At 41.5% G+C, this 20,452-nt stretch overlaps 1 protein-coding gene across 6 annotated transcripts in view; it reads left to right on the top strand.

The window, feature by feature from the left end:
• Positions 1-20,452, top strand: part of NRG1 (neuregulin 1) — a 176,215-nt gene that overhangs the window by 75,505 nt on the left and 80,258 nt on the right. The gene's annotated exons all lie outside the window — the stretch shown is intronic.

The raw sequence follows: 20,452 nt of genomic DNA, 5'->3' as shown, positions 1-20,452 counted from the left end.
AAAGCTTAAGCATGCTAAGACAGGGATAGCATGGGTTGCCTTCTGAGAACAGCATCTAGAGTCCTCAGACCTTAATTCTGAAGTATGCAGGACTTCATCTGGGATGCCTGTAAAGGGCTAGTACCACCTTTTTCTCTACATCCACTTGTAGGGAAGTACGTGATTTGCTTCAAGGGTTTCTCTGATGGCTACTCCGCATAGTGTATTTTCCTTATAAATTGGCTTTGTCTCTTGTGCTGGATCTTCCATGTGTGTTCTTTGCCTTGCCTGCAGAGCTTTTCTGGTACATCCTTCCTGAAGTCTGTGACTGCCAAATATCCCTATCATCCTCATGAAACTCTCAGAACAGTGAGAAAAAGCAGCAGCAGATTTGAAGCAGTTAAACTGGGAGCTATTAATTTAGCATCTAGCTTATGATTTTTTTTATGATTTTTCCCTTTCTTTTAAGAGCAAAGCATACATTTCTCTGTGTCTTCCCCTCTAGGAGCTGCTTCTTGTTTAATTGTTTCTCATCTATTGCCTTACTGCCTTTTGTGGGGCATTTCAGGAAAGCATTCTTGCTGATGTGGGAAGAGTCAATTTCCAAATTAGTCTTTGCTCATCATAAAAGCAAACAAAAAAGATATCTATATTATTTTCTTAGTAGTAATCATAAAGCATCAAAATACTGCATTGCTGAAGTGTCATTTCTTTGACATTCCTGATTTTTACCCACCAAATTTAAAGCAAACCAAGCCAGCAATTCCTGAGCTGTGTAAAGCTGTGTAATTCTAGTAAAAAAGAAGACTGCACACTCTTCTGCTGAGAGCACAGAGCTGAGGTTTCCTGTGGAAAGCTGCAGTGATCAGATTGAAAAATTGCATTCCTCACAAATTTCCTTGCAGGACCCCACGTCATTCATTCTCCCTCATACCTTCCCTATAATGCCAGAGGTTGGCACATTGAGGATGGCACATACTGGACCTCACCCTGGAGCTCTGAAGTCACCAGAAGTTCACTTTGAAGTTTAGCCCCACTGGGGCTATAGATGAACTATAGATGTGTGGCGTTTGGATTAAATCTAACATTTTAGGCCAACCCCCTTGCCAGTGAAAATGAGCATAACTACAGTGATTTCAGAGGAGGTCGTTTCAGCTGAGGGTCAGTCTTGAACAGCAGTTCCAGAATCAGTGAAAGAAAGTTCTGAGTATACCTGCAGAAACCCTGCTGCCTTTTGCTTAGATAATGGGGGGCAACCACCCCTCAGATTAAAAGTCATTTGTCAGATGGAAACAGTCTAATAGAGAAATACTGGTGTACCATTAAATGACAGGGGGCTTTGTCTGTGGTCTTACTTGAATTAACCACCTTTGCAATTAAATAGAACTATACTAAGTGAGCTTTCTATTGCTGATGCATAAAATCTTTTTTGTAGTGCAAACATTTGACATTAAATATATGACTTTTTAACACATTTTGCTTCATAAAGTGACCAGAGACCACTATTCAGTCATAATTGCCTCAAGAATCCCTCTTGAATTTCCACATATGTGGCAAACCTTTTCCAAAACCATGCTAACTTCATCTCTGAAGTAAAGGAAGGGGCGGAGGGACACAGAAAAGATTCTTTGGAGCTGTCACTGACAAAAAGCCATTATCTGCATTCAGAGCTGCTCACATCTGGGAAATAAATAGTGGTCCAGAAGTTAGGTGATTAGGTTGAGAGGGTTTTTATTATTTTGATTTGGGGGTTTTGTGTGTGTTGGAATTTATGGGGTTTGGGTTTTTTATTTTTAAAGATAAATGTGTTATTAAGGCATTGTAGAGTTCCATAGCTGCAGACTGAAAGGAGAGGGAGAGCTGGTAGCAGATCAAGTTTGGTTTGCTTTTGGGGGATAATGTTGCATAGCCAGAATTTATCCTAACTGTGGTACATAATTCTGACTATGGCAAGTGTCTCTGATTATCTGCAAAGAAAAATCAGAAAATCTAGCTGCAAAAATACACTGCAGAAGGTCTGCCTAAGAATTCCAAGAGGCATGAAAAGAACTTTTTTGGATGGCTCTTAAAGCACTCACTTGGGATTTTAGAAACAGCTGCATTTCAAACGCATCATTGTGTTTTATGTAGAGCAAGATTTGTTGAAGAGGTTGACAGATTGCATCAGTGCTAACTTTTTTTTTTTAATGCCTTTGACAGCTATAAAATTTTCTGTGGCATAGCTTGAAAAGTAGCATCTGCAAATTGGATTGTCCCTTCTTTTGCCTTTCAGTGTCCTTTTTTTCTTTTCAGGCAGAGTGAGGTAATATGTTCCCAGAAAGTCCTTTATGTGCTGCAAATTTTTTTTCCAGTGCAAAAATAAATTTAAAAAAATTGCACATTTCATCTTCTGTGCTTGATGTACTGTTTCTGAACCTATCCCCTCCATGAGTTGCCAAATCTTTTTCTCTTCTCCTCTCTTTTCTGTCTTACTCAGCATATTCTCCTTAAAGCTGTATCCTTCAAGGTCATAGTCTGCAGAGAGCTAATTGATTCTTCTTTCTCCTGGAGCCTGGAAGAGAAAGAAGAAGAGAGACAATCCTGATAATTGTGTCTAGTGTATTAGATTCAAGACTGGTCTTGTTCCTTTGGTTATTCTTTGCTCTTTATCAATACAGAAATATTTCTTTCCATTTAGCTTACCTTTTGTATTTTAATATAATTTTTCCTTTGCTGAAAGAGAAAGGAAAGGTGTATGTTTTAAAGCATTCCCATATTTAGGGAGATTGTCAATCTTAGCATAATTACACTAGAGAAGGTATTATTACAAGCAGGATATAATAATACAACCCTAACCTACAATCTCCCTCCCTCTGAGAAGACATGAAGATTGTAAAAATCCTAACTCAGTTCAGGAGCTAAATTTCACTACTTCTAACACTATCACCTTCAAACACAATTCCACCCTTTATCCAGGCTGGTTAGAGACTCAATTCTGTAGTACTACAAAAAATATGTTTCTGTAACAATAGCTTTTATATACCTGCAAACCAACCATTCCCCTCTTTAAAGATCTTCCTACAGCCTCCTCTTTCCATTTAAGAATATTTCCCCACAAAACTCCCAGAAAGGCCCATGTGGGGTGACAGCTCTGCCAAAGCAGCGCAGCACTCCTGTGCTTGGGTTCTGCCCCAGAGCAGAGGCACTGTAAGCCCTGGCAGGCCAGCCCAAGCAGGCCTTGGCTTTGGGACCACAACCCTCAAAACCTGATCAAATGCCACAGGGCACACAGGAGACAGGGCGGGAGACAGACCACAGCATGATTTTTATGGAGTGGGTTTCCCTGAGGGCAGATCTTGAGGACCATCAGAGGATGCACATGCCCGGTGGCACATCCCTGCATCCGTTTCCCTTTTGGCTCCCCTGGCCAGCTCAGGTGCCATGCACTGATGTGCCAGCTGCCCACACACTGTGCTGGTGGCCAGCAGACGATCAACGGGCGTGTCTTTATCTCTTTACAGCCCTGGACCTGTGCATGTCCCTTGGGAGGCAGGCAGAGCTTCTTCCTATCTCCCTTGTGCTGGGCCTCACCTGGAGAATGTGGCAGAGTGGAAAAAGAGTTCTACATTACTGTCAACTACCTCTCCCTATTGGAGGGACAGCTCCCTTCCACTGTTTCTGATTTCTGCTTCCACTTGAGGTGTGCAGGTCATTATTAGCAAAGGATGCTGCTTTCTCATCCTCAGTAGAAAAAGGTTAAAAGATTGCTTCTGAAGCCTGGTAGTGGCTGTTTACCTGGGAACTAGTCTCAGCTCCCCTTCTGATTTGACAGGCTGCACTCAGAGATTATTAACGAGCTCCCTAATTATGTCAATGCTTTAAAGCATTCACCTTTCCTTTCTCTTTAAGCAAGGGAAAAATAATATTAACATACTAAAGGTAAGTCAAAAGGAAAGGAATATTTCTGTGTTGATAAAGGCATAGAGTAATAAAAGAAGCAAGACCAGTCTTAAGTTGAGGTACAATGGCTAAATTTCTTGTGTCTTTTTAGAGCTAGAGATGGGGAAATTTGAATAAAAATTGTACTGTACCTTGTATCATACTGTAAATATTCCTTGCATTTTTTTCCCTGCCTCTTTCACTTCCACTCATTCTTTCTCAGCTCTGCATTTGATGTCCTTTCTCCTATTCACAGTAATTTGGGAAGGTCTGTAGCTTGATGGCAGGCTAGAGGGAGCCTCTCCCTCCGCTTAGAAGTGCTGCAGCCCTCTCTGACTACAATTTAAGGACAGAGGGTTTGTTCATAGAATCTTCATGCAATGTTTGTTCTTACGCTTGAAAGAGTCTAATTCTGACCACCCATGCTCTGTATTTCATATCTCCATCACAGCAACATAGGATCGAGTCCATGTCTGGCAACCTCTGAACATGTCGAGGTCTGGGATGTCTCAGAGAGCGGCAGGGGACTGTACTCAGGGGAGGGGACAGGACATGATACAGCATGGGCTCTACTTCAGCCTTTTCTGTGCTCGCTGCAGGGCAGTGCCACAGGGAGAGATTGTTTTTTTCCCCAAAACTTGAAGATGCAGGATCTTAGAGCACATGCTGGTCCATTTCTGACAGTACTGGATTTGATTAGCTTCAGATACCCGACTTAAGTGCCTGCATTAGGAAGCTAGTTAGCCTTCAGCTGCATATCCAGCATAAAGGGAGAGACTTCCCCGAGACAATTCCCAGAGTGACTCTAACAGGAGTCACTCTCTTTCCTCATGGGTCTGCAGGGAGAATACCCTTGCAATTCAGTTTCTAAGTTAAGTATCTACTCCACAATATGAGGAGTCATTTTGAAAGCCATGACTTTTCTTTATGTGTCCTGTGGATTAACAACATCTTGTCAGAGGGAAGTTACAATTAATCATGGTTAAGATACCAGACAAGTTTTGAGCCTAACTCAGGAGCGTAGTAAAGGGATGCTGCTCTCAGTAGGCCCAGGAGACACAACTAGGTCTCCATTAACAAGCAGCAATAAAGCAAGTGCCACTGCACTGAGCCAGCCAGTCTCTATTGCTCTGCTGTTCCAAAGGTCATGACGGCTTCTAGGGGTGTATACTTGTGACAGGAGCACTCGTGGGGACTAATGGGGTGAGACGCATAAGATGGAGCAATTTTTAGGGAGTTAGGTCCATTAAGCCTTCCAAGGCAATAATTGAGACTTCCCCTCTCCAGTCCAGTTAGCTCACACTGTCTTTAAAATGTCCTTAGCAAGCCCAGTTTGCTCAGACACATTTATTGGGTTTTTTCTTTCAGTATCTCTACCACCCCCCTTTTTAGCTTTCAATGATTGCGTGAAAACAGAAACAGTTCTTCTGTTTAACATGAAGCAAACTGTATGGATTGGTCTTGTGTTTCTTTCTCTTGGACAAGCACCCCAAATTCATGGCTTTCAAATTTTCCTCATGGGTGTGGTTTTCCTTTCATGAACCATTAATTGTGCACAGAACATGGTGGAGAAAAAGCAGAATTTCCTGGAGTGTTTTTTTCTTAATAACAGTCTGAATTTCTCAGTACAAAACAGTAGTCTGCACTTGTATTTATTTTTTAAAGCTCCATTTTGCTTTGGAAACTTCCCTGAGAGTAAGTCTCCATGTATTTGTGCTACATTGGAGCCTTTTGCATGTTCTCCCGCCTCATTTATATACATATGCATATTGGAGTATAGAGAATACAGTAGATATGCAAAGTATATGGCCATTATTTCTTTATTAAAAAATGTCATCTGCGACTGTTCTGCATCAAAAGTTTCTAAGGAAAACGGATTAATAACTGATGTAATTACAAAATTCAGGGTTTGGATTTTCACTGCAGAGGACTAAAATTATCCTCTTTCTATTGTATTTTTTACACTGTTTGTTTTCCTGTTAATGCACTGCAAATAAAGCACACGGCAGCCTACCTCAGATTTGCTGTGCCTAACTTCTGGTTACAGAGAAGCCTTGGGGAACTTTCTCTGCATCAGATGAGAAAGCACAATTTGGCTTGCTGGAGGCTAAGTTGCAGGTTAATTGTGGTGCAGAGCTGGGATGATATAAATGAGCGTTTTCATCATTTGCAGTCTTGCTAATGGAAGTGCAATAGATTTGCTGCAGAAATCCAACTCAGAATCAATAGCAATGCAATGAGGCAGCTGGTTGAGGGAGAGTACATGTGATGCCAATCTGCTGCAGACAGTACCTGGGCAGAGATTGTGCTGTCTCTCTTTCAGGAAAGGGGAGACAGACCTAAAAAATGCCATAGCAGGTAATAAAACAATTTTGACGAGAAAATGTCTGTTTCACCTTGGATGGGCTGGAATTAGGAGAAGGGTCTTTCTCTGACTAAGGGAAAAGATTTGGTTTTCTTTGAAGGATTCAGATCTGTTTGAACTCAAAGCTGGGTTATTGTTACACAGTACTAAGTTAAGCGGCAACAGAAGTCTTGGTGCTTCAGGTCATGTTTAAGCCACATAAAACCAGGAACTGAATCGTGGTGTGTACTTTGGAGATGGATGGGTGGGTTGAGAGTATCTTCTTCCAGGAAGATCACAAAGAGGAGCAGGCCCTTTCCTTTGTGGATGGTTTTATATTTGGCACATCAGCTATCTTTACAGTTTACACTGAAAGGAGACCAATTTCCTGTAGTGTGAGCACTGAGAATCTCACCTTGGTCTTTCACTTTAAAACATTTGTGAAGTGCCAAACGCGGTAGGAGATACACATGAAACTCAGGAGCTGCAGCATGACCATTGTTTGGCAGTTAGGGAGCAGCAAGGGAGAAATGCGTTATTTTGAGGTAATATGAACTCTGCCAATTTATACCCTGACCTGTCTCATCCTTCTCCCCCATTCACATTAGAGTCTGTCACAAGAGACAAAAGAAAAGGTTTTAGCTGAGGAAGAATGTACGGGAACAAATCCAGTGGGACATGGCTGGCCATCACTCAAGGCTTCCCTAAGCTAAGCCAAGGCTTCCCTAAGCTAAGCCAGAGGCAAGGTCCGTCCAGCTCTGGACAAGATCAGTAGTATTATGGCATCCATCTGTTACATTTGGTCCTGTATTGTTTAGGTACAAAAGCCTTATTTCAATGTATGTCTTCTCCCAAGAGTATATTCAGCTTTTTCACATATGCTTTCCCTACCCCCTCCCCCACTTTTTTATATCACTGCTTCATCCTGGAACTTGCTGGTGGTGCATTCTCATAACTCACACAGCTTTTTATTTTGGCAATGAATATTGTCTCGGTTTTTAAGATGAAAGGAAATCAATACTGGGTTGGTAGTCACATGGCACTGGGGGGAGTATATGAAGCTGTGATCTTAAGCATGATTTGTGACACAGTTTAGTATTTGTATGGAATTCATGAAAGATGTTTGAATTTTACAATGTTTAACAGCCAATTAATTCATGTGATTAGACAGATCAAAGTAGAAAAAAAGAGTATGAAGCTCATTCAAAAGTTTTTCTCGTATAAAAAAAATTAATTATCTCTGAGCTCATAAAAGATTACTTAAATCTTCTAAGAAGGTAAGTGGAAGCAATTGTAAGGAACAGCATTTTGAGAAGAGAAACTTGGGCTTTTCCCTATATTAAATTAATCTGGATAATTAATTTAGTATTTCAACTTGAATTAAATGACCTGAATTTTCACTGGTATAAAGGTTCTCAGATCTCTAGCCCTGTAAGACCTAAAAGAGTACTAGAATGCACATGACAGAGTGCATTCCAGTACTAATCCAGTTCCCCCTACTAAGGGGTCTTCCAGTTATGGTGTGAAACCTGAGAGCAAGACATCGTCTGCCTTTTCCTCTTTTCTAGCATCTCTTTTAGATAAAACCACCTGCTTTGACTTCGAAAATACTTGTTTGTATTCTGGCCACTTGTTCATTTACACCTTTCTCTCCTAGATAAAAAAGTTCTTCTGTGCCATGTGTTTCCCATTCACAAAGGTCCATATACACTGTAATCAGCTCAACATTAGATAAGGCTTTTTGACAGGGTAGGTAGACTGAACTCTGTGATTCTCCCCATGAAGGAAGTTGTTTTCAGTCCATGAATTATTTCATTATTCTTCACACTTTCTTATTTTTCAGATGAAAATAGAGACATAATTCTGATGATACTTAGACATGGACTAGTCCAAAATCCCAGCAAAGGACAACAAAACCTGCTCATTGCCTTGATCACTGTTCAGAAGTACTCAAGATGCATAAAGTAGCATCAGTGGCTTTTTAATATTTTAAGCAGTAAATCAATAGTCCAGTCAGAACAGAAGACCAATGACTCACACATGCAAGGACCCTCACCATCCTGCTTCTTTAACTCCCAGGGTTGCATACTGCTGCTCATTGGAATAATAATTCTAAGGGCCAGTTAAGGAAAGAAAATAAAATATTGCCCAGCCGTGGCAATGCTGTGTGCAATTTTAGGAGGAGTTTCAGCTCCCTCATTCCCCATCTCGTTCTGTCCTACTCCAAACAATGCCTTCAGCAAGTCTTCTTGGGTGAACAGGAGGCCAGCACAATGATTTCAACTGTGCAGAGTTCCCCTGTACATTTGACTTCTCCTCATGCTTTCAAAGATTTCTCCTTCCATGCCCCACTGTCACTTTTCCCAATGTTGGCCCAAGGACCATTCCATCACTTTGCCCTTCATTCATCTTATTATTCATTACTTGCCCTTCAGGCAGTTTATTATCTCAACTTCTCCAACATTCGGTTCTTCCTTCCAGAAGTGGAAATTTTCCTAGTGGGATGGAGGATTAGTGGTGCTTACATGTGTCTTCCCAGCCTAAAGATACTTTGAGAATCCTATGGATTCTTTTTCATTTCTGTCCTACAGTGGACTTATTTGATAGGGTTACATTGTGCCTGAGCATCTTTTGGAGTAACAGGACATGAGAATAATGGGGCATGATCATAGATCAAGAAAATTGCAATGGCTTATGATGTCAAGATATCTGGGATTTTTAAGACAGTTGTATATTTTCAAAATTTGCTTTCTTGGGCTGTGGGTGTGCTCAGCAGAACAGTTAGCAGTGTGACAGTAAAAATGCCTTAGCAAGGGAAATTAAGTGTGTGAGGGTGAGAAGGGCAAGAATAGGAGAGTGGAAGAATGATTATTTATGTATCTGGTCTGAGTTGATCAGGGAATCAACCACTGAATATGTTGTTATGGTTTTAGGAATTAAGGAGTACAGGATCAAAAGCAAGACAAAAGGCTTCCTGCTGTGTTGGTGCAGTATCTTGGGGAGGCTTGAGCTCCTACTTGCAAGAGCAGAACATCATTAAGTAGCTAGGAAAGAGCCAGGAAACTGCAAAGAATTGATTGTAGCTGTCAAGCAGAAGAGAGCAGGGAAGGTCTGATATTTTCTTGACTGGATAAAAGCAGGAAGAATCTGTTCTCCAGTGCCACAGGTATTTATAGCCTGTGTGGCACTTGCAGCAAATCCTAAAACACTTTTCCCCCTGCTGAGGATCTGAGCTAGGAATGCAGTCATTCCCTCTGTCCATCATGCCTTTCTAAGGGATCCTCTGTAGGGCAGATCATCCTGCCGTCTGCCCATGCTGAGTGTGCACTTTTTGTTGATGGAGAGATCCAAGGAATTGCCCTTCACACTCTGCTTTCTCCGGCCACCCCAATGGCTGGAGGTGCCCTGCTTCTGCTGCAGACACTGCAAAGTGTCTCTCTGTTACTGAATTCCCTCCCATAACTGCTCAAAACCCCCCAGTGTGCCCCAGCCTTTGCTTCATAGAGGTTAGTCAGCTTACCCTTATTTTGGAGGTGTTGATTTAGTATAGTATTAATAGATTTTGAATGTGATTACTGACATAATTTGCAAATTCCTCCAACTGCATAATTTTTGGGACATACAACTGTGAATGCATTCTTTTTGTGAGCAAAGAGAGGCTGTGTTTCTGGATGAAAAGGCCAATGAATGCATTAGGATGCAGGCTTCTTCTTCAAAATCAGTTAACAGAAAGGCACCTTAAAATTCTCCTTATGGTTTATAAAATGGCATCTGGCCAGTAAAGCCATCAAAATGAGATTTGAACGTGTGAAAGTTTAAGAACATGGCTAACAACCTTTCTGTTGTTTGCTATCTCCAAGCATTTGAATTTGCTGTGCTGTAGAGATTAATAGAGGCCTCTCATATAAGTAGCTTCTCAAGCAACCCCGTAATTTTCCTAATTGTTAGTAATAGATTGCTTAATGTGTGCAGTTCTTCCTTCTCCAAATTTGGAAGAAGGATTAAAATGACATGTTCTGTAAGCCTATTCAGATAACTATTACAAGCCCAGGAAGCAGATTTGCTAGCTGTGAATCAGAGGAAGTACTGGTTCACAAAAGCCACTTAGCTGGGCTAAAAGCTTGCAGGGGAGGGGGTTGAAGATGAACAAAACAGAAAAATATTCTGATGTTTCCTGAACAGGACTGAGATCCAGAGTGTATTGCATGTCAGTATGCCATGATTCAAAGAAGTATCTAAATTTACTTGTCCCTAACATACTTAGCAGCTTCCCCAAGATGCAGAATAATACATGGCTATGCTTTGCTTTTGCTTTTGCAGATTATCTGTAATGTCTTCTCGGGGTATTACTGATACTTTAAGGATGCTAATACAAATTGATTTTTAACAAATGGGTACACCAGCATTACTGTCTGATGTTAACTTACATTTATTTCATATCTTGGTTTTCATACATTATTCTGTGTTACAAATGATGATGACATAATGGCAATTTTCTTCTGATAATTGATCAAAAATGATGACTTAGCAGAAACTCAGACACAATGTTCAAAAAGCATTATTGACAAATGTTGGTCAAGTAATATATAAAAGAATATGTAAATACTGCCCCTTCAAAGGAGATCTTAAGGATGTCACTCAATAGAGAAAAATCAGACCACTTGATCAGGACTTCTGTGTAATTACAGGTCACATAAGAGAAAATTTGGAGCGTTCAGATCTGGCAGGAAAATCTGCATCATGCAAGACTGAGCTAAAAATAGATTTTCCAAGCTGGAAATTATCCACAGTTCTTTTAAGAATAAACATGTTAAACTGCAGGAATTTTTCCTTTGGGGGTTAACTAACCTCTGTCAACCACAGCAATGTCACCAGTTGTACCACAGTAACTTGCTACCCTAAGGTGACTGTTTCATATCCCAATCTCATCAAGAGAAAAGCTTTAGCAAATTCAAGTCTCTCCCTCTGGTGAATTTGGGTCTGGTGAATTTGGGTAGAGATTTCTTCATGATTACAATTATTTGAAACAACTTTTTTACCTACACACTGACTCTAGTTTTCCCTGAAAACTAGTGGGCAGTTAGCTACCCTGACCTTTGTTTTACCTTGTGCTGACTTCAGGATTGGAAATGGTGTCTACCTTTCCAGTTGTAGCTTGACTTCTCCAGGCTTAAATGTAAAAGTAGAAGAAATGCTGGGATGATAATTTGAAACCTTAGAATGATGCTTTGAAATCTAGCACTTAATCTGCTCTGAATTCTGCTTATTTAAAAAGCGTTATATTGCATCCTCATGGAGGTCTCATAGAGTGAATATTCCTGAAGTATAAGAAGACTATGTAGCAAAAGGGCTACAAATCTAGTGATATTTGTTAAAGTACGAGAGTTTCTGGGGATGTTCACTTGTTAAGAGTGCTTTTAAAATTGTCAAATTGCGACTTCCCATGTGTAATCTCAACCTCAGTTTTTCCTGTGCTCCATTTTCTTGCACTGTTAATGATCTGCCCTTCTCATTGCTTGAGAAGCCTTCAAACTGGTGCTGCTTGTAATTCTCAGCAGACTTGGGCCCAGAGTTCTACTCCCTAAGGCAGCTCATGTTTTGAATTATGCATACGTCCATTTCAGAGGGGCTGCATTTCATGGCTCCTTTTTGGGGCTGGTGATGTAAGGGAGTCTAAGTACTATAGTGACACTTTTCATTTTTCATGTCCTAGCTTGGTTAAGAGCAAGCCTTGAATTGTGTCATTTTTCTCTCATGTGACTGTTTAATCACCTGAGAGAGCACTAGCCAGTTTTGTGGTAAGATTGATTATATTCCCAACAAAGTGCTTCCTTCAGCTGAGCGCCAGGAAGTAGCCAGTTTAGCGGCTAATGGGCTTTAGTCTGATGTGAAAATGGCAGCTGGGATGGAAATGTCACTGCAGTTCATGCCAGCCCATTCAGCTAGGCTGCTTGCTGAACTAAAATGATGGGAGGCTGCTCGGGTTAAAGATGAAGGGAGATACTCCTGATCTGGACTACACAAAGCTGTGCTGTGCGGGCACATCCCCTCCTCCTTCAAAAGTGTCAGGGCAGCCCGTGTGGGAATATCCAGACACGCAAGTGGAGAAGGGTGCTGCAGCGGGGGTAATGATGACCTTTTCTTGCCCTGTTAGTCTTTATAGGACTGGTGCCATGAGCTCTGCAGTATCAGTGCTGGCATTGGCAAAGAGTGCCCCTGGATCAGATGGGATCCCAGTTTGAATGGCATGAAATGGAGAGAACCAGAATGGAGGGGTCTTCCATTTAACTCCACTCAACTCATGTTCTGACAGCCTCTGACTTTCATATCCATTACAAGACTGGGAGAGAGCTAAGGAAATATACTCACCAGTTTCATTTTACACAGCATGAGTCAATAATAACATTGTAAGTGACAGTTTACAAATGTTTTGCCTTGCTTGGATGAATTCACAGTCTCTGAGTGCCAACAGCCCCTCTTACAGATGCCTCTGTGATTTACCCTCTATAACAGAGGAAAGAAAGCCTGGCAGCACCTCTGGCAGCACCAAGAATGAAGTCCCCCAGACTGAGAGGCAGCTGTGCTCCCTTTAAGCAGTAGCATCTACTAAGGAAAATCCAGGAAGAAAGAGTAAAAATTCACAAATAAAGGGTAGTAAGTATAGACTTATACTTACAGGCGTGTGCATAAAGACACAGCAAAGTAAAAACCATTCTGGAATCCTTCTCTTAACAAGATTTTCTTCTTTTCTTTTTTTTTTTTCCCTTTTTCATTTATGGAAAGAAATACTGTCTAAAATACATAGGAAGACAATATGTCTTCACTGTTAAAATGCCTTTATAGCGTTTATTGCTAAAAATGCATTAAATAAATGCAAATAAAATAAGATCCTGACATTTCAAGTCAGACTGTTTTTCTGTCATTGTCACTGAACGTAATAGACTGTTGGCTAATGGCTCCCTTCAGGGGAAAAAAAAGAAGCAGTGTTGCTCTTCTTTGACAGCTGACAAAGTACTAGTTAACCAATGTCTGGTGATCACATTTCCCTAAGTTGAGAGCTTTGGGTGTTGTAGAATAGTTGTTCGCCCTTTAGCTGAACCTCAACTAGCTGCAGGGCCTGTTTGTTTGTGTTTGTATCTGGTTTCTGGTTTTGTTTTGTTTATTTGTTTGTTTTTAATAGAGATTTATTGCTTCTTTCCAATCTTGGCTAGTTTCAATTTTTGTACTTAAATATGCAAAATCAGATCATCATTTGATTGAACACTGTCTGGTCTAATGGCTGTTTTTTCAACCTGTCCATTGTGTAGCATGGGCTCAGCCCTCAGTTCCTCAGCCACTCATGAAGCTTCTTTAAACTTAGCAGCCTTGCACAAAGCAAGGTTGCAGGCATGACCTTCACACCATCACTTCCTGTCACTGGCCAAGGAATCTCATAAGCGTGAGAGTGCTTATGTCCTTTCTTCTCCTGCTTGGGTTGGAGGAGGAAGGAACCCACACTCTGCCAGATGGAGAAGCACAGCTGTGGGAACAAGAGGAGCTGTGAAGGGCCTGCTGTGCATCACCACACCACAGCAGTGGTGACAGGCTGCCAGCCCTGTGGCTAGAAGGGCCAGCAGTCTACAGCACTGACTGGGGAGGTTGCAGATGTCCGATGGGTACAGCACAAGGTTAGTTCCAGCTCAACAAGCAAAAAGGCTGACCCTTTGAGCAGGAGAAGAAGGGACATAAGCACTCTCTGAATGCCTATGGGACACTTATGAACCTAAGTGCAATTTCTTTGTGAGAAACCACCTCCTTGCTTGTCAGCCCTGTCCAGAAAGATTTTTTAGCTTTGCCCTTCACTATTGTCATTAATATAATAAATTGAGGATAATTGCTTGGTTTGAAACAGCTCTGTCTTCTGCTGTGTAGGTGGGGAAATGATGCCAGGAACAATCCTTTCTTCTCCTGCCAGTTTGCTTTTCTCTGCAGCAGGGATATATACCAGTTTTGTATAGATGCTGCTGTTAGCAAAAAGCAACCTAAGCATTGCCTCAGCTGGAAATGCAAGATTGATTACATTAGATGTGCTTTATTCCCAGTGTCCTGCATGAAATCAGCTCCAAAACAGGTTAATACTGTTGCTTCAGAGTGGAAAATGCCAATGTTAATATAGGGTTTGTTACAGATAGACAGCTTGGTACAGAGCACAAATGCATGGGATTGGGTCACTGCCAGACTTGTAAAAGAGAGGTCAAATGAAGGTTTCCATGGGATGATATCCCCTATACCAAACTTAGCATGTGACCATTTGTTGGGATAACCCAGGGAGCTGTATCCTCTTTATATCTGAGTTCAGCTCTGCTATGATGCTGTTTACAGCAGACTGAAACACTTTTTCAGCCGTGATCCACATTATTCTGCTGCTTCACAATTAGGACAGGACACCATGACAACACTTTAAATCCCACTTGAAAATGAAACGTCTTCTGGAAAGCATCTGGCTGAGAACTGCAGGGAAATTACTGGAAGCAAAGCAGAGCACATGATGCCTACTGCAGAGACAAAAGCCTCTACGTGGTCCTTGTGCACTGCAATGGATGGGTCATAATTTTCTCGGTACAACACACGATAACTAAAAGGTAGCAGGTCTCTGCTCCAACATCAGTGATGGTGGAGAGGTCAAGGGATTTTTCATGGCTCTAGAGTTAGGAGATCAAGCTTTACTTTGTCTTGGCTTTGTGAAGGTCTTCTCCAGTGGTCCACTGAGCAGAAAAGGAACTGATACTACCAACCATATGAATCCAGTCTACCCCCTACATGAGGCTGTGGTCCTTGACTTTCTGGGGATTGATGTGCAAGTGAATGAACAAAGCTTTTCCATCTGTCTTATCTCAAAGTGCCCTTGGAGTTCAGTTTATGAAGTTGCTGCATGAACAGTGTGAACTCCCACTTGGAAATTCTATGGCTGGTGCAGGCCTACTCACAGTCAGAATGGAGATTTGTGCGGAGCTGGAGTGAATGCTTGGTTTGAAAGGATGCCCCAAGAGGGGGAGAGTGATGCTGTTCATGACCAAAGAGTGCTGCTTTACATCATGCTCCCATATCCCCAGTCCCCATGTGCTACATAGCATCTCATTTGTGGCAGCCCTCTGCTGAACATTCACCTTCCAGAGGAGGCATTTCTAGAGCAAGATTGTGGTTTCACACTGTAACCTGGAGATGCCTGAACAGTAGATGATCTTTTGCCCTTTAGGTGAGGACTGGTGCTGAATACTTGGTTGATTGTTCTTTAAGACTGCAGGCTGGAGGAGATCCCAGTCCTTCTTCAGAGAATGATCATGTCAGCATAGTTAAATTTTGAGGGTTGGAATCTTCTAGTTCTTTTAGATGTTTTCCTGGCTTTTGCACCTTCTCAGGTCACAACTTATATTCATCCTGCACCCGAAGTGCTTTTTGGTAAATATGAGAGGAGTAGTCAACTGTAAGGTGGGGAAACAACATCTCTGATACTTCTCAGTATCTTCTGTTACTGAGCAAGGTTGCATAGTTTGTGTAGTGCTGCAGCCCAAAAGGCACACCTCTTAGACACCAAACAGTAAAGAACTCTTTGGCTCACAAGCTACAGCAGCCAAAGTGATGCTCTGCCACGTGATACACCTGTTTCACATTCAGACTGGAGCAGAAAGCAAACACACTGTAGGCTATTTTTTACTTTTCCAGTGAGTTGGTGGATGTGGCAGAGGGCAGATCTGTCATGAGTCAGTATCATTAAGGAGGAAACATACCTAATTTTCTTATAGCTAGTCGTACAATAGAGTACACGAGTAATGCCTGATTAATGAAGCTGTAATTTTAGTCTTGGCTGCTGAGCTTTTACCAAACACACCAGAACAGTCAAGCACCTGTTTTCATTTACTTTGTTTGGAAGATCTCTGAGGCTCGTGTGGACTTCTACAGGTATTAAATCTAAGTATCTGGAAGATAATTGAGAAATATGGATTCAGCATGCAGTAGGTGGTGGCCTTATATGTTATGGCCCTGTCGTCTCACCCTTTCTTAGAGAATTGAAAACCCAAAACCAAAACATCTGTAGTAAACAAGGTTAATTGTCCTGTTGTGTTAAGTGATAGGTGTGATTAACCGTCTGTCTCCCAACCACCTTCACGTACTTTCTATTTCCAAGGTAGTGGGTTTTTGGTTTTGGTTTTGGTTTTGGTTTTTTGGGTTTTTTTTAAGAAGTCTCTTGCATCCTGAAGCATTTCAGTGGTATATTGTTTCCTGTTCACATGCCATGTACGTCCTGGTTATCTGATACTTTTAGAGAATGACAGGGAAGCTAAAGGCTCTTTATCTATTGCCTTGGGACATGGCTAAGACTCATTTTGCTTGGAAATTCAAGGTCCTTACAGGAGAAATGGGAGAGTTACAGTGGTTTCTCACTGGGCTAAAATTACTATATTGTTACAGAGATTAAACAGAATAATCCTGAAAGCCCCTAGTTTATTAGCACTGCCTGATTCCAGCTAAGAGCTGCTGGAACAGTATTTCCAGGGGGCCATCTATTACTCATCTCTCTTTTTTCTCTAAAAGAAAGACCACAGACTCAGAGTATAAGTAGTTTTACTTTTGCTTCAAAAGAAATGTCATGCTGTTTCAACTTCCATGGTGCAGTTAGGTCCTTTTGGAGAACTATATAACAATCTGTTCCTGCCATGTGGGGGAGGCCATAATTTCTTCTGCCCAAAAAGGGCTTCTCAGGAGTATAAGGCATTAACAGTGAGCAAGCTACCAGGTTCATAAATCTGCAGAAACCAATAGAGAGCTCTCTAGTAAATGAGGATTCTTGTACAGCCTCCCACTCCCCTTTCCAGGGTGTTGCCAATCTTAGGGATGACAATTGTACCAGACCTTTTCTAATGTTTTACTCACTTCCTCTCACACTTAGTTCTTTAATTGTTCCTCATAAAATGCATTTGTCTGCCTAACTGCTGCCATGTCATTCCTGCAGCACAGGGTCTTCCTGGTACTAATAGAGCTCTTACAAGCTCAGGACCATGCAGCCATGGGGAAAGGTTCTGAACCCAGTCAGGTCCTAGATTACCACAAAAGGGTATGTTATCATGCAGTAGTTGCCTGGGGCAGGAGTCATCCCGACTCTATATTGACCAGCCTACTTAGGTGCAAAAAATTATGTGTGTGCTGCCATGGGGGCTGAACATGACCTGAATGGGGGGCAGAACTAATCAGCTCTCTCCACAAGCACAAGAGTGGTGTTTTGAGAGACGCTGTTCTGGGCAACATGGACAGCAAGGGGCTGTACTCTCAGGGCTGCATCTCTTCATGTTCACCCTTTTGTCTTCATGGATGTGACAGGGCCTGGCTTTGCTCTGCACAAAGGTCAGAGGAATTCAGGGCAGCAGTGCAGAAAACTGCAGGTTTGAGCCTCAGCAGAAGCAGTGTGGACCAGCCCCAGTGCCAGGCCAAAAATGAACCACTTTCCAAGGAGGCTGGATGTCCCTTGTGCTGCTCAGCTAAGGGCAAAGTTTGTGACTACTCCTCATGGGCGTGTGAGAATGAAGAGCACAATAGCTGAAACAGCAGGTCTTGGTCTGTAGTGCCTGCTGGTTTGGGCTGTAACTCTATGCAAAAGCCCTACAAAAACAAAGTCACAGCTGCTGGCTCATTTTGTGTGACAGCACTTAGTTAATGCTGTGTAATATAAGAACTGCTCTCTGCCAAGACCACTGTGTCCCTCCTTCCTCTGGCCTCCCTCCCCACTACCAGACATATCTCCAAGCTCAAAACCTGTCCGTCCTGCCCCAGATGAGGAGCATATCAGGGCAGACTTTACATGAGTGGACAGGAGCAGAATCCCTCACAGCACAGGCTTTGTTCTGTTATATAAAAGCCACATGGACCATGGTCAGGATTATTGCTATTCCCTTCTTTGATTATGCAGGTTCATGTATTGCTTCCACTACAGACTCATAGCAACTCGTGCATGGGGGTAGATCAAAGTAACCCCTCTATACTCAGGTGTGAAATCCTGACCCATGGGAGAAATTAATTTCCAACACCTACCCCAACCCCCCCACCCAAGGAGAAGTGAAAGGCACCAGGGGAATTGCAGGGGCTGACATTCAAAGGTGTGGAAGATACATGCTCAGCTATTGCTGGTGGATGTGTCTTCTGTGGCAAATCGTTGGGACCCACTAATAGCAGATGAAGTTATAGAAATTACCCTATGCCAAAGGAATTGTGGGCAATGCATGAAATGTCCTTGCTCTCCTCTCTCTTTTTCCTCTTAAAAACTGTATGAGATGGTAACAGGCAAGGAAGAATGGATGTGTTTTACTGAAGGATAAAGTTTGACCCTTTTAGTGAATCTCCTTAGGTGTCAACCACCTTATTTAGGTATATAAGTCCCTCTGAGATTTGCCCATGCATTAGAGAAAGGTTGCACTGCCAGTGGAAAAACAATTTCTGCATCTCTAGCCTTGGTCTATTTCATCACAATAAATATTTCACTGTTGTCAAAAATGAAATCCAGCATTGCTTTCCACTGGCTTTCTGCCTGCAGAAGGAGGTGATAGGGGGCTCTTGCTGCAGTAGCACATTTTCCCCATAGCATCTGTTCTGCCATTATTTACCTAGATTGTAAATAAAAGCTCCTGCTTTTGTGAATTCAACCAATGTAGATGGTGTCAGCTGTTACTTGGATCGAGGCCCTGATTTGGTCAGCTGTTGTCAAAAATTACTAACAACAATTGACTAAAGATGTGCAAATGTTAATTATGATAACATTTCTTTAGAGATACCTGTTTTGCAATAAAAAGCGTTTCAGAAACATGGGTTGTCAGAACAATTGATTTAGAGGTTGCTTGTAACCAAGTTATATATTCCACCAATGTAGCAATTAAAACACAAGCAATGGAGCATGGCTTGTAATACCGTTCAGATACAGACACAAAGCTCTTGGTACTCAAAGCTTTCTTGACAAACTATCAGCCTGTTCAGTTCTAATACTACATGAGCATCTGTACTTCATTCCTCTGCAATGCTATTTTTTCATAATTTCTAAGTGATGATTGCAAAAAGAAGTTTGAAAATCTGGACAGCTAAAGATCAAAAATCCAGAGGCCAAACCTAGTGAGTCATTTTAGTGAGATTTTTATTGTCATGTTAATTTCAGGAGTTTTAAGCACTTAGGATTGGCAAGATGAACTATATAACCTTTTATTGAGAACACAGGCTTCAAATCTTGGCAACTTCACGAATCTAAACTACAACAGATTTTTTTTTTTTTTTCTTCAGGCCAGACTTCTGGTTTACTTTTTTCTGTTCTAAAAAGTATCCACTTTGGCTGAATAAAAAATGAACAGGCCAATATATGTTATTGGTAGAAGATCTGCATGATGTTACAAATGTTTAAAATCCTCTAGAATGTTTCAGAAACACATTGGATAATCTTTTAAACTTTTTGGAATTACTCCATTAATAGTTTTTTCCCACAGGAAATGACTATTATATTCCCACTAATAAACATTCGCATCCTTGGAATGACACTAAGCTGATGAATTGCAAATATCGCTTTCCACTCAACCCTATACAAAATTTCATGTGTTCATATGCTTATGTACATGCACACAAATACATCATGATCCAAACACCAAATGTTTGCCAAACAGAGCATCAGGATCTTCTTCACTCCCTACCAACTTCTCCTCACCATCTCAAGCCTTACATGTCCTGTGTTGCTCAGAAAGTCATGCCCATGGAATATAACTACTCTTCTTGTGCTGAGTATGAGAAGAAAGTCTGAGCCACACAAATGGTTTTCTCAGCTACCCCAAGCAGACTGGTAATTTTTGTGCTCATTGTAAAAAAGCATGCATTGTAAACCTACTCTAAAAACTGAAGTCCTTTAGCTCTATTGTCGAGTGCTAGTGCTCTTAATGTAAGAGTTTAAAGGCTGCAGAAGGAAATTCACTCAAGAAATTCACTGATTTCATTAATATCCTTCTACCAGAAGAACATGGAGGAGGTTATCTGAAAAACCTTCCTTGAAAATTACAAGGGATTACAAGGCCTGTTGTGGGGCTGGCCTCTCCTATGCACTGAACTGCATTAGAGTTTGAACTCCGAAAGGGCAAGTACAAACAGCATGTATCTGATATCAGTAGGGAACCTCCATATCCTGGCAAAGTCAGATTTTGGTCTGCAATGATC

Source organism: Serinus canaria, chromosome Z, assembly GCF_022539315.1.
Source record: "Serinus canaria isolate serCan28SL12 chromosome Z, serCan2020, whole genome shotgun sequence".
Lineage (NCBI taxonomy): Eukaryota > Metazoa > Chordata > Aves > Passeriformes > Fringillidae > Serinus > Serinus canaria.
The sequence above is the reverse complement of the archived record's forward strand: the minus strand, read 5'-3'. Positions and strand labels throughout refer to the sequence as shown.